Here is a 13,061-nt window from a genome sequence, read left to right on the forward strand (position 1 = left end):
CTACTACTACTTTCGGCTGATCCCGTTAGGGGGCGCCACAGTGGATCATCTGTTTCCATCTCTTCCTGTCCTCTGCATCTTCCTCTGTCACACCAGCCACCTGCATGTCCTCCCTCACCACCTCCGTAAACCTCCTCTTTGGCCTTCCTCTTCTCCTCTTCCCTGGCAGCTCCATATTCAGCATCCTTCTCCCAGTATACCCAGCATCTCTCCTCCACACATGTCCACACCATCTCCATCTTGTCTCTCTTGCTTTGTCTCCAAACCGTCCAACCTGAGCTGTCCCTCTAATATACTCGTTCCTAATCCTGTCCTTCTTCATCACTCCCAGTGAACATCTTATCATCTTCTTCTCTGCCACCTCCAGCTTCTCCTCCTGTCTTTTCATCAGTGCCACTGTCTCCAGACCATACAACATAGCTGGTCTCACCACCATCTTGTAAACCTTCCCTTTAACTCTTGCTCTAACTTCTTACTCGGATTGTGCATATCGGCTTTATAGCAGAGGTGCTTCGTCCGCAGTCTCAATTTAAAATGGCTGCTATGTCCGCGGTGGTGTAGCGGTCTAAGCATCGGCTTTGTGTCGATGCAGCTGCCCACTGGGGACCGGGTCAGATCCGGCTACGGCCGGACTCGATGAAGCAGCAATAATCGGCGGCGCTGTTTTCGGGAGGGGGCGGAGTCGGCTTGTGTTCGTCACATGACTGCGTCTCTGTGTGTGTGTGGGGGGTGGGGAAGCGGTGGTTCGGCCTGGAGTCGCCTTGTGACGGAAGTGGGGAGGCGGCTCCTTCCAGACTGCCGGCCGGGGAGATGCAGTTGGCGAACGCATGCAGTACGAGGGTGGGTGATTGAATTAAAATAGGGATCGATTGGCCACTAAATTGGGAGAAAAAAGGGAAAAATCAGAAATAAATTTATGTAAAAAAAAAAAGGCTGCTATAATCCCTATACAACACTAGATGGCGCTGTGCTCACTGTTTCCATTGCTTCCCAACGTCGGTTCTTTTCGGCACCAATGAGAAACAAGCCAAAGCCTCTCAAGTCTCCGTCCGCCTGTTACTATAAACTGCCTCTGTCAATAAGAAAACAGCACCACAAAATACAGAAGTCTGCCATAACGAAGAGCTATGGAGGAAGGAGCAGAAGGGAGGAGGTCCTCGTAACAAGACTGAGACTGGATCACACGGAATCACGCGGCACGTTGTTTAGGGTGGAGGAAAGGGCAGTGAGAAGTGGTGTGGGAAGGGTGGCGGTCAAGAGAACGCGGAGCAGGGGATGCTGCGTGGTAACGTGGATGAAGTGGAGAGAGAAAGGTCACCGGTTAAAGTCCGAGAGGCGGGACGGGAGTGGAGTCTGAGGGGGGTACTGGGGCAGCAGGAGGGGCAGAGGGGGTTAACGTCACCAGGAAGGCACTCTTTACTTTCTTAAGCCACACAAGGTTGGTAGGTAGAACTTAACAACCGGGGTAAAATGACGTGTCACACACTCGTGCAGTAGGTGGCGGTATGCACCTTGAACTTATTTGCAAGCTGCCAGTTAAGTGAGAGAAGAAGAAGATGAAGACGTAGAAGAAGGTTTTTTTAAATACCTTTATTAAAACAAAATCTGGCCATAATAATAACAAATTAGCAAATAGTGCGACTCACACTGAGCTATTACATATTTTTTTAGTATTTCACAAAACAATAAAAAATAAGGAAAATAGTAAAAAGACAAAAAACAGGTCTAATCAGAAATCACATGTTTGTGTGTTTTAGTAAATAGTCAAGGCTTTTTTGGTTTGTGTACATTTCAGCGCTTTCTTAGACATAAGAAGATAAGAAGAGCGGCCTGGCGTTAATAAATCCACATCTGTGGATGGATTATGAACCGTAATAATCCGGCTACGGTACGTAATAATGAGGCCACGGTACGTAATAATGAGGCTCCTGTACGTAATAATGAGGCTACGGTACGTAATAATGAGGCTCCTGTACGTAATAATGAGGCCACGGTACGTAATAATCAGGCTACGGTACGTAATAATCAGGCTACGGTACGTAATAATGAGGCTACGGTACGTAATAATGAGGCCACGGTACGTAATAATCAGGCTACGGTACGTAATAATGAGGCCACGGTACGTAATAATGAGGCTCCTGTACGTAATAATGAGGCTACGGTACGTAATAATGAGGCCACGGTACAACATTTCCACAGTTCCGTCCTCCATCAGGACTCCGCGTTAATACCCGTATCATGCAGCCTGGGCAAATGAACGAGCTTTCACATCTGCACTTTCGAAACAACCGCACCCCGACTGCTCGCAGCTCCCGCCCACCGCCGCGGGATGAAGACAACATCTCCCAGAAACCCTTTCGAGAGGAAGGGAAAAAACAAACGGCTGATTGGATACCGGCCCGGAAGTGACTTTTGAGAGCGGAAGTATTACGCCGCTAGCAGACCGAAGGTAAGACAATCTCTAAACAATTTTATCAAATTTCATTTATTTCAAGACAGTGTTCAGACTCTTCCTTTCGTTCAAGACAGCGTCCAGACTGTTCTTTTATTTCAAGACAGCGTCCAGACTGTTCTTTTATTTCAAGACAGCGTCCAGACTGTTCTTTTATTTCAAGACAGCGTTTACACTGTTCTTTTATTTCAAGACAGCGTCCAGACTGTTCTTTTATTTCAAGACAGCGTTTACACTGTTCTTTTATTTCAAGACAGCGTCCAGACTGTTGTTTTCTTTTAAGACAGCGTCCAGGCTGTTCTATTATTTCAAGACAGCGTCCAGGCTGTTCTTTTCTTTCAAGACAGCGTTTACACTGTTCTTTTATTTCAAGACAGCGTCCAGACTGTTGTGTTCTTTTAAGACAGCGTCCAGGCTGTTCTTTTCTTTCAAGACAGCGTCCAGGCTGTTCTTTTCTTCCAAGACAGCGTCCAGGCTGTTCTTTTATTTCAAGACAGCGTCCAGACTGTTCTTTTATTTCAAGACAGCGTTTGCATTGTTGTTTTCTTTCAAGACAGCGTCCAGACTGTTCTTTTCTTTAAAGACAGCGGCCAGACTGTTCTTTTCTTTCAAGACAGCGGCCAGACTGTTCTTTTATTTCAAGACAGCGTCCAGACTGTTCTTTTCTTTCAAGACAGCGTCCAGACTATTCTTTTATTTCAAGACAGCGTCCAGACTGTTCTTTTATTTCAAGACAGCGGCCAGACTGTTCTTTTCTTTCAAGACAGCGTCCAGACTGTTCTTTTATCGTCCACCTTCGTAAGCCGTGTCAGCTGTCAGTCAGCGCGGTACTCTGTGTTTCTTTCAAAACGTTCACTTCTCCCTCTCTTTCTGTCAGGTCACATTTAACCCACAGGTTAAAGCAGCTCACACGCTAACACCACGCCGTGGGCCCGCACTCATTAAACCATCTCGTTGTTATTCATATTCATCAGTTTGTTAAACCATCTCATTGCTATTCATATTTATCAGTTTGTTAAACCATCTCATTCTTATTCATATTCATCAGTTTGTTAAACCATCTCATTATTCTTCATATTTATCAGTTTGTTAAACCATCTCACTATTATTCATATTTATCAGTTTAATAAACCATCTCATTACTATTCATATTTATCAGTTTAATAAACCATCTCATTACTATTCATCTTTATCAGTTTGTTAAACCATCTCATTGTTATTCATTTCATCAGTTTGTTAAACCATCTCATTGTTATTCATATTGATCAGTTTGTTAAACCATCTCACTGTTATTCATATTTATCAGTTTGTTAAACCATCTCATTGTTATTCATATTCATCTAAACCATCTCATTGTTATTCATATTTATCAGTTTGTTAAACCATCTCATTATTATTCATATTCATCAGTTTGTTAAACCATCTCATTGCTATTCATATTGATCAGTTTGTTAAACCATCTCACTATTATTCATATTCATCAGTTTAATAAACCATCTCATTATTATTCATCTTTATCAGTTTGTTAAACCATCTCATTGTTATTCATATAGATCAGTTTAATAAACCATCTCATTATCATTCATCTTTATCAGTTTGTTAAACCATCTCATTATTATTAATATTGATCCGTTTGTTAAACCATCTCATTGTTATTCATATTCATCAGTTTGTTAAACCATCTCATTATTCTTCATATTTATCAGTTTGTTAAACCATCTCATTGTTATTCATATTCATCAGTTTGTTAAACCATCTCATTGCTATTCATATAGATCAGTTTGTTAAACCATCTCATTATTATTCATATTGATCAGTTTGTTCAACTATCTCATTATTATTAATATTGATCAGTTTGTTAAACCATCTCATTATTATTCATATTGATCAGTTTGATAAACCATCTCACTATTATTCATATTTATCAGTTTGATAAACCATCTCATTATTATTCATCTTTATCAGTTTGTTAAACCATCTCATTATTATTAATATTGATCCGTTTGTTAAACCATCTCATTATTATTAATATTTATCAGTTTGTTAAACCATCTTACTATTATTCATAATTATCAGTTTAATAAACCATCTCATTATTATTCATAATTATCAGTTTATTAAACCATCTCATTATTATTCATATTGATCAGTTTATTAAACCATCTCATTATTATCATGTAAACTAGACAGGACGGGTTAACCCGCGTTGACCTAGACCACATAAATGAGACTTGACCCGTGTCTCCTAGTGACAGCTGCCTCTTGTTGCTATGTAATGTTTCCTGCTCCAGTCTGCACAGTCAGAATTACCTTGTCCATGAGCAGGACAGTGACTCGGTACGTTGGGCATTGTGTCCTGTAAAGTTTGGTAAAAGCAGAATAAGCAAATAGAAAGTACATGTGAGGACATTAGTCTGGACAGAGAATAAAAAGTACATATGAGGACATTAGTCTGGACAGAAAATAAAAAGTACATGTGAGGACATTAGTCTGGACAGAGAATAAAAAGTACATGTGAGGACGTTGGTCTGGACAGAAAATAAAAAGTAAATGTGAGGACATTAGTCTGGATAGAAAATAAAAAGTACATATGAGGACATTAGTCTGGACAGAAAATAAAAAGTAAATGTGAGGACATTAGTCTGGACAGAAAATAAAAAGTAGACGTGAGGACATTAGTCTGGACAGAAAATAGAAAGTAGACGTGAGGACATTAGTCTGGATAGAAAATAGAAAGTAAATGTTAGGACATTAGTCTGGACAGAAAATAAAAAGTAGACATGAGGACATTAGTCTGGACAGAAAATAAAAAGTAAATGTGAGGACATTAGTCTGGATAGAAAATAGAAAGTACATGTGAGGACATTAGTCTGGACAGAAAATAGAAAGTAGACATGAGGACATTAGTCTGGACAGAAAATAGAAAGTAGACATGAGGACATTAGTCTGGATAGAAAATAAAAAGTAGACATGAGGACATTAGTCTGGACAGAAAATAGAAAGTAGACATGAGGACATTAGTCTGGACAGAAAATAGAAAGTAGACGTGAGGACATTAGTCTGGATAGAAAATAGAAAGTAGACGTGAGGACGTTAGTCTGGACAGAAAATAGAAAGTAGACGTGAGGACGTTAGTCTGGACAGAAAATAGAAAGACGTGAGGACATTAGTCTGGACAGAAAATAGAAAGTAGACGTGAGGACATTAGTCTGGACAGAAAATAGAAAGACGTGAGGACATTAGTCTGGACAGAAAATAGAAAGTAGACGTGAGGACATTAGTCTGGATAGAAAATAGAAAGTAGACGTGAGGACATTAGTCTGGACAGAAAATAGAAAGTAGACATGAGGACGTTAGTCTGGACAGAAAATAGAAAGTAGACGTGAGGACATTAGTCTGGACAGAAAATAAAAAGTAGACGTGAGGACATTAGTCTGGACAGAAAATAGAAAGTAGACGTGAGGACATTAGTCTGGATAGAAAATAGAAAGTACATGTGAGGACATTAGTCTGGACAGATGCTTGACCTCGGGGTTAAAACTAATGTCAGTAAAGGTCTTGTTTTGCAAAATATAATTAATACTATTACATTTCATTACTATTGCCTTGCATTACTATTACTATTACAGTACCATTACATTACATCACATTACTATTACATTACATTACATACTATCTGTGTAAGAAGAAATATGAAACGTTTATGATTGAATGAACATTTATGATTGTGTACTATTACATTACATTACTTACTATCTGTGTAAACAGGAAGAAATATGAAACGTTTATGATTGTGAGTAAATATGAACTTTGGCTCTACTACTAAATTTTGTTCACTTACAGTGTGTAAATTATACAATATGTACTGTGTGTATGTACTGTGTGTAATGTAATGTGTACAGTGAATACTGTATAGGATAAAGTGGCTCTCAGTATAATGCTAACATGATACTCTTATAAATATATCTGATACTCTGATAAACACTGTATACAGTATGTACTGTATACAGTATGTAGTGTATCCAGTATTCACAGTGAGGATATAGTAGCTCTCAGTATAATGCTAACATGATGCTCTTATAAATGTATCTGATTAATACTCTGATAAACACTGTATACAGTATGTAGTGTATCCAGTATTCACAGTGAGGCTATAGTTGCTCTCAGTATAATGATAACATGATACTCTGATAAATATATCTGATTAATACTCTGATAAACACTGTATACAGTATGTACTGTATACAGTATGTAGTGTATCCAGTATTCACAGTGAGGATATAGTAGCTCTCAGTATAATGCTAACATGATACTCTTATAAATATATCTGATTAATACTCTGATAAACACTGTATACAGTATGTACTGTATACAGTATGTAGTGTATCCAGTATTCACAGTGAGGATATAGTAGCTCTCAGTATAATGCTAACATGATACTCTGATAAATATATCTGATTAATACGCTGATAAACACTGTATACAGTATGTACTGTATACAGTATGTAGTGTATCCAGTATTCACAGTGAGGATATAGTAGCTCTCAGTATAATGCTAACATGATGCTCTTATAAATGTATCTGATTAATACTCTGATAAACACTGTATACAGTATGTAGTGTATCCAGTATTCACAGTGAGGCTATAGTTGCTCTCAGTATAATGCTAACATGATACTCTGATAAATATATCTGATTAATACTCTGATAAACACTGTATACAGTATGTACTGTATACAGTATGTAGTGTATCCAGTATTCACAGTGAGGATATAGTAGCTCTCAGTATAATGCTAACATGATACTCTTATAAATATATCTGATTAATACTCTGATAAACACTGTATACAGTATGTACTGTATACAGTATGTAGTGTATCCAGTATTCACAGTGAGGATATAGTAGCTCTCAGTATAATGCTAACATGATACTCTGATAAATATATCTGATTAATACGCTGATAAACACTGTATACAGTATGTACTGTATACAGTATGTAGTGTATCCAGTATTCACAGTGAGGATATAGTAGCTCTCAGTATAATGCTAACATGATGCTCTTATAAATGTATCTGATTAATACTCTGATAAACACTGTATACAGTATGTAGTGTATCCAGTATTCACAGTGAGGCTATAGTTGCTCTCAGTATAATGCTAACATGATACTCTGATAAATATATCTGATTAATACTCTGATAAACACTGTATACAGTATGTACTGTATACAGTATGTAGTGTATCCAGTATTCACAGTGAGGATATAGTAGCTCTCAGTATAATGCTAACATGATACTCTTATAAATATATCTGATTAATACTCTGATAAACACTGTATACAGTATGTACTGTATACAGTATATAGTGTATCCAGTATTCACAGTGAGGATATAGTAGCTCTCAGTATAATGCTAACATGATACCCTGATAAATATATCTGATTAATACTCTGATAAACACTGTATACAGTATGTAGTGTATCCAGTATTCACAGTGAGGATATAGTAGCTCTCAGTATAATGCTAACATGATACTCTGATAAATATATCTGATTAATACTCTGATAAACACTGTATACAGTATGTAGTGTATCCAATATTCACAGTGAGGCTATAGTAGCTCTCAGTATAATGCTAACATGATACCCTGATAAATATATCTGATTAATACTCTGATAAACACTGTATACAGTATGTAGTGTATCCAGTATTCACAGTGAGGATATAGTAGCTCTCAGTATAATGCTAACATGATACTCTGATAAATATATCTGATTAATACTCTGATAAACACTGTATACAGTATGTACTGTATACAGTATGTAGTGTATCCAGTATTCACAGTGAGGATATAGTAGCTCTCAGTATAATGCTAACATGATACTCTGATAAATATATCTGATTAATACTCTGATAAACACTGTATACAGTATGTAGTGTATCCAGTATTCACAGTGAGGATATAGTAGCTCTCAGTATAATGCTAACATGATACTCTGATAAATATATCTGATTAATACTCTGATAAACACTGTATACAGTATGTACTGTATACAGTATGTAGTGTATCCAGTATTCACAGTGAGGATATAGTAGCTCTCAGTATAATGCTAACATGATGCTCTTATAAATGTATCTGATTAATACTCTGATAAACACTGTATACAGTATGTAGTGTATCCAGTATTCACAGTGAGGCTATAGTTGCTCTCAGTATAATGCTAACATGATACTCTGATAAATATATCTGATTAATACTCTGATAAACACTGTATACAGTATGTACTGTATACAGTATGTAGTGTATCCAGTATTCACAGTGAGGATATAGTAGCTCTCAGTATAATGCTAACATGATACTCTTATAAATATATCTGATTAATACTCTGATAAACACTGTATACAGTATGTACTGTATACAGTATATAGTGTATCCAGTATTCACAGTGAGGATATAGTAGCTCTCAGTATAATGCTAACATGATACCCTGATAAATATATCTGATTAATACTCTGATAAACACTGTATACAGTATGTAGTGTATCCAGTATTCACAGTGAGGATATAGTAGCTCTCAGTATAATGCTAACATGATACTCTGATAAATATATCTGATTAATACTCTGATAAACACTGTATACAGTATGTAGTGTATCCAGTATTCACAGTGAGGCTATAGTAGCTCTCAGTATAATGCTAACATGATACCCTGATAAATATATCTGATTAATACTCTGATAAACACTGTATACAGTTTGTAGTGTATCCAGTATTCACAGTGAGGATATAGTAGCTCTCAGTATAATGCTAACATGATACTCTGATAAATATATCTGATTAATACTCTGATAAACACTGTATACAGTATGTAGTGTATCCAGTATTCACAGTGAGGATATAGTAGCTCTCAGTATAATGCTAACATGATACTCTGATAAATATATCTGATTAATACTCTGATAAACACTGTATACAGTATGTAGTGTATCCAGTATTCACAGTGAGGCTATAGTAGCTCTCAGTATAATGCTAACATGATACTCTGATAAATATATCTGATTAATACTCTGATAAACACTGTATACAGTATGTAGTGTATCCAGTATTCACAGTGAGGCTATAGTAGCTCTCAGTATAATGCTAACATGATACTCTGATAAATATATCTGATTAATACTCTGATAAACACTGTATACAGTATGTACTGTATACAGTATGTAGTGTATCCAGTATTCACAGTGAGGCTATAGTAGCTCTCAGTATAATGCTAACATGATACTCTGATAAATATATCTGATTAATACTCTGATAAACACTGTATACAGTATGTAGTGTATCCAGTATTCACAGTGAGGATATAGTAGCTCTCAGTATAATGCTAACATGATACTCTGATAAATATATCTGATTAATACTCTGATAAACACTGTATACAGTATGTAGTGTATCCAGTATTCACAGTGAGGATATAGTAGCTCTCAGTATAATGCTAACATGATACTCTGATAAATATATCTGATTAATACTCTGATAAACACTGTATACAGTATGTACTGTATACAGTATGTAGTGTATCCAGTATTCACAGTGAGGATATAGTAGCTCTCAGTATAATGCTAACATGATACTCTGATAAATATATCTGATTAATACTCTGATAAACACTGTATACAGTATGTAGTGTATCCAGTATTCACAGTGAGGATATAGTAGCTCTCAGTATAATGCTAACATGATACTCTGATAAATATATCTGATTAATACTCTGATAAACACTGTATACAGTATGTAGTGTATCCAGTATTCACAGTGAGGATATAGTAGCTCTCAGTATAATGCTAACATGATACTCTGATAAATATATCTGATTAATACTCTGATAAACACTGTATACAGTATGTAGTGTATCCAGTATTCACAGTGAGGATATAGTAGCTCTCAGTATAATGCTAACATGATACTCTGATAAATATATCTGATTAATACTCTGATAAACACTGTATACAGTATGTACTGTATACAGTATGTAGTGTATCCAGTATTCACAGTGAGGATATAGTAGCTCTCAGTATAATGCTAACTTGATACTCTGATAAATATATCTGATTAATACTCTGATAAACACTGTATACAGTATGTAGTGTATCCAGTATTCACAGTGAGGATATAGTAGCTCTCAGTATAATGCTAACATGATACTCTGATAAATATATCTGATTAATACTCTGATAAACACTGTAGTCAGGAGGTAGTGTATCCAGTATTCACAGTGAGGCTATAGTAGCTCTCAGTATAATGCTAACATGATACCCTGATAAATATATCTGATTAATACTCTGATAAACACTGTATACAGTATGTTGTGTATCCAGTATTCACAGTGAGGATATAGTAGCTCTCAGTATAATGCTAACATGATACTCTGATAAATATATCTGATTAATACTCTGATAAACACTGTATACAGTATGTAGTGTATCCAGTATTCACAGTGAGGCTATAGTAGCTCTCAGTATAATGCTAACACGATACCCTGATAAATATATCTGATTAATACTCTGATAAACACTGTTTACAGTATGTAGTGTATCCAGTATTCACAGTGAGGCTATAGTAGCTCTCAGTATAATGCTAACACGATACCCTGATAAATATATCTGATTAATACTCTGATAAACACTGTATACAGTATGTAGTGTATCCAGTATTCACAGTGAGGATATAGTAGCTCTCAGTATAATGCTAACATGATACTCTGATAAATATATCTGATTAATACTCTGATAAACACTGTATACAGTATGTAGTGTATCCAGTATTCACAGTGAGGATATAGCAGCTCTCAGTATAATGCTAACACGATACCCTGATAAATATATCTGATTAATACTCTGATAAACACTGTTTACAGTATGTAGTGTATCCAGTATTCACAGTGAGGCTATAGTAGCTCTCAGTATAATGCTAACATGATACTCTTACAAATATATCTGATTAATACTCTGATAAACACTGTATACAGTATGTAGTGTATCCAGTATTCACAGTGAGGATATAGTAGCTCTCAGTATAATGCTAACACGATACCCTGATAAATATATCTGATTAACACTCTGATAAACACTGTATACAGTATGTAGTGTATCCAGTATTCACAGTGAGGCTATAGTAGCTCTCAGTATAATGCTAACATGATACTCTGATAAATATATCTGATTAATACTCTGATAAACACTGTATACAGTATGTAGTGTATCCAGTATTCACAGTGAGGCTATAGTAGCTCTCAGTATAATGCTAACATGATACCCTGATAAATATATCTGATTAATACTCTGATAAACACTGTATACAGTATGTAGTGTGTCCAGTATTCACAGTGAGGATATAGTAGCTCTCAGTATAATGCTAACATGATACCCTGATAAATATATCTGATTAATACTCTGATAAACACTGTATACAGTATGTAGTGTGTCCAGTATTCACAGTGAGGCTATAGTAGCTCTCAGTATAATGCTAACATGATACCCTGATAAATATATCTGATTAATACTCTGATAAACACTGTATACAGTATGTAGTGTATCCAGTATTCACAGTGAGGATATAGTAGCTCTCAGTATAATGCTAACATGATACTCTTACAAATATATCTCGTGTGTGCGGCACGGTGGTTAGTGCGGTCACCTCACATCAAGAAGGTCCTGGGTTCAAGCCCCGGGGTGCATGTGTGTGTGTGTTTGTGTGTGTGTTGGCCCTGTGATGGCCTGGCAGCCGGTCCAGGGTGTCTTCCCGCCTGCTGCCCAGTGACTGCTGGGATAGACTCCAGCATCCCATGAACCTGACAGCAGGATAAGCGGTTTGGATGGATGAATGTTTAAAGGGTAAAGTGTTTTTATTTCTTAAATATAAAGATACCGAAACCGTACCGGTACCATTGCCCAAAAACCATGATACAAACGTGGACCCACACTACCGTCTCATCCCTAGTAAACACAGTAGATATCCATCCATCCATCCATCCATCCATCCATCCATCCATCCATTATCCAAAGCTCCTACTCTCAGGGTCACAGGATGCTGGAGCCTATCCCAGCAGTCATTGGGCAGCAGGTGGGGAGACACCCTGGACAGGCCGCCAGGCCATCACAGGGCCAACACACACACAAACACACACACACACTTGCTTGCTTGCTGGTTGTCCATCGTGTCCGATGATGACCATCTTCTCCTGTTTGTGAGTCCTTTGGTGGCTGAATAGTCCGATCCCGGATGCACAGTTGCGGTTGCAGACCGGGCATGTAAAAGTGGTGCAGGGGGGGGGGGGGTTAGGGGTAGCTTTGCAAGCATGCCTCTTCGCATGCTTTGCTACACGGTGTTGTATGTGCTGGTTTTCCATGTACTTCACTCCCTCTTAAGATGTGAGAGCGCCAGGTGGTGCGGCAGGAAGCAAGTTCCTCCAGAGAAGAGGGGCTGATCTGGCATCTTTTCAGTGTGGTTTTCATTTGGTCTTTGAACCGCTTCTTCTGCCCACCAGCAGTGCGTTGAACAAGGTGTAGTTGGCAGTAGAGGACTTTACGTGGGAGTCGTTCACTAGCCACCTGA

At 37.3% G+C, this 13,061-nt stretch overlaps 1 protein-coding gene across 1 annotated transcript in view; it reads left to right on the forward strand.

Annotated features, from left to right (window-relative positions):
• Window positions 1-2,426: 2,426 nt before the first annotated feature.
• Window positions 2,427-13,061, forward strand: part of ttc1 (tetratricopeptide repeat domain 1) — a 31,639-nt gene continuing 21,004 nt past the window's right edge. Inside the window, exon 1 of the mRNA XM_056284369.1 lies at window positions 2,427-2,449. The gene's annotated coding sequence lies outside the window, so the exon portion shown is untranslated. The remainder of the gene's footprint in view (window positions 2,450-13,061) is intronic.

The sequence above is a fragment of the Lampris incognitus genome, chromosome 8, assembly GCF_029633865.1.
Source record: "Lampris incognitus isolate fLamInc1 chromosome 8, fLamInc1.hap2, whole genome shotgun sequence".
Classification (NCBI taxonomy): domain Eukaryota; kingdom Metazoa; phylum Chordata; class Actinopteri; order Lampriformes; family Lampridae; genus Lampris; species Lampris incognitus.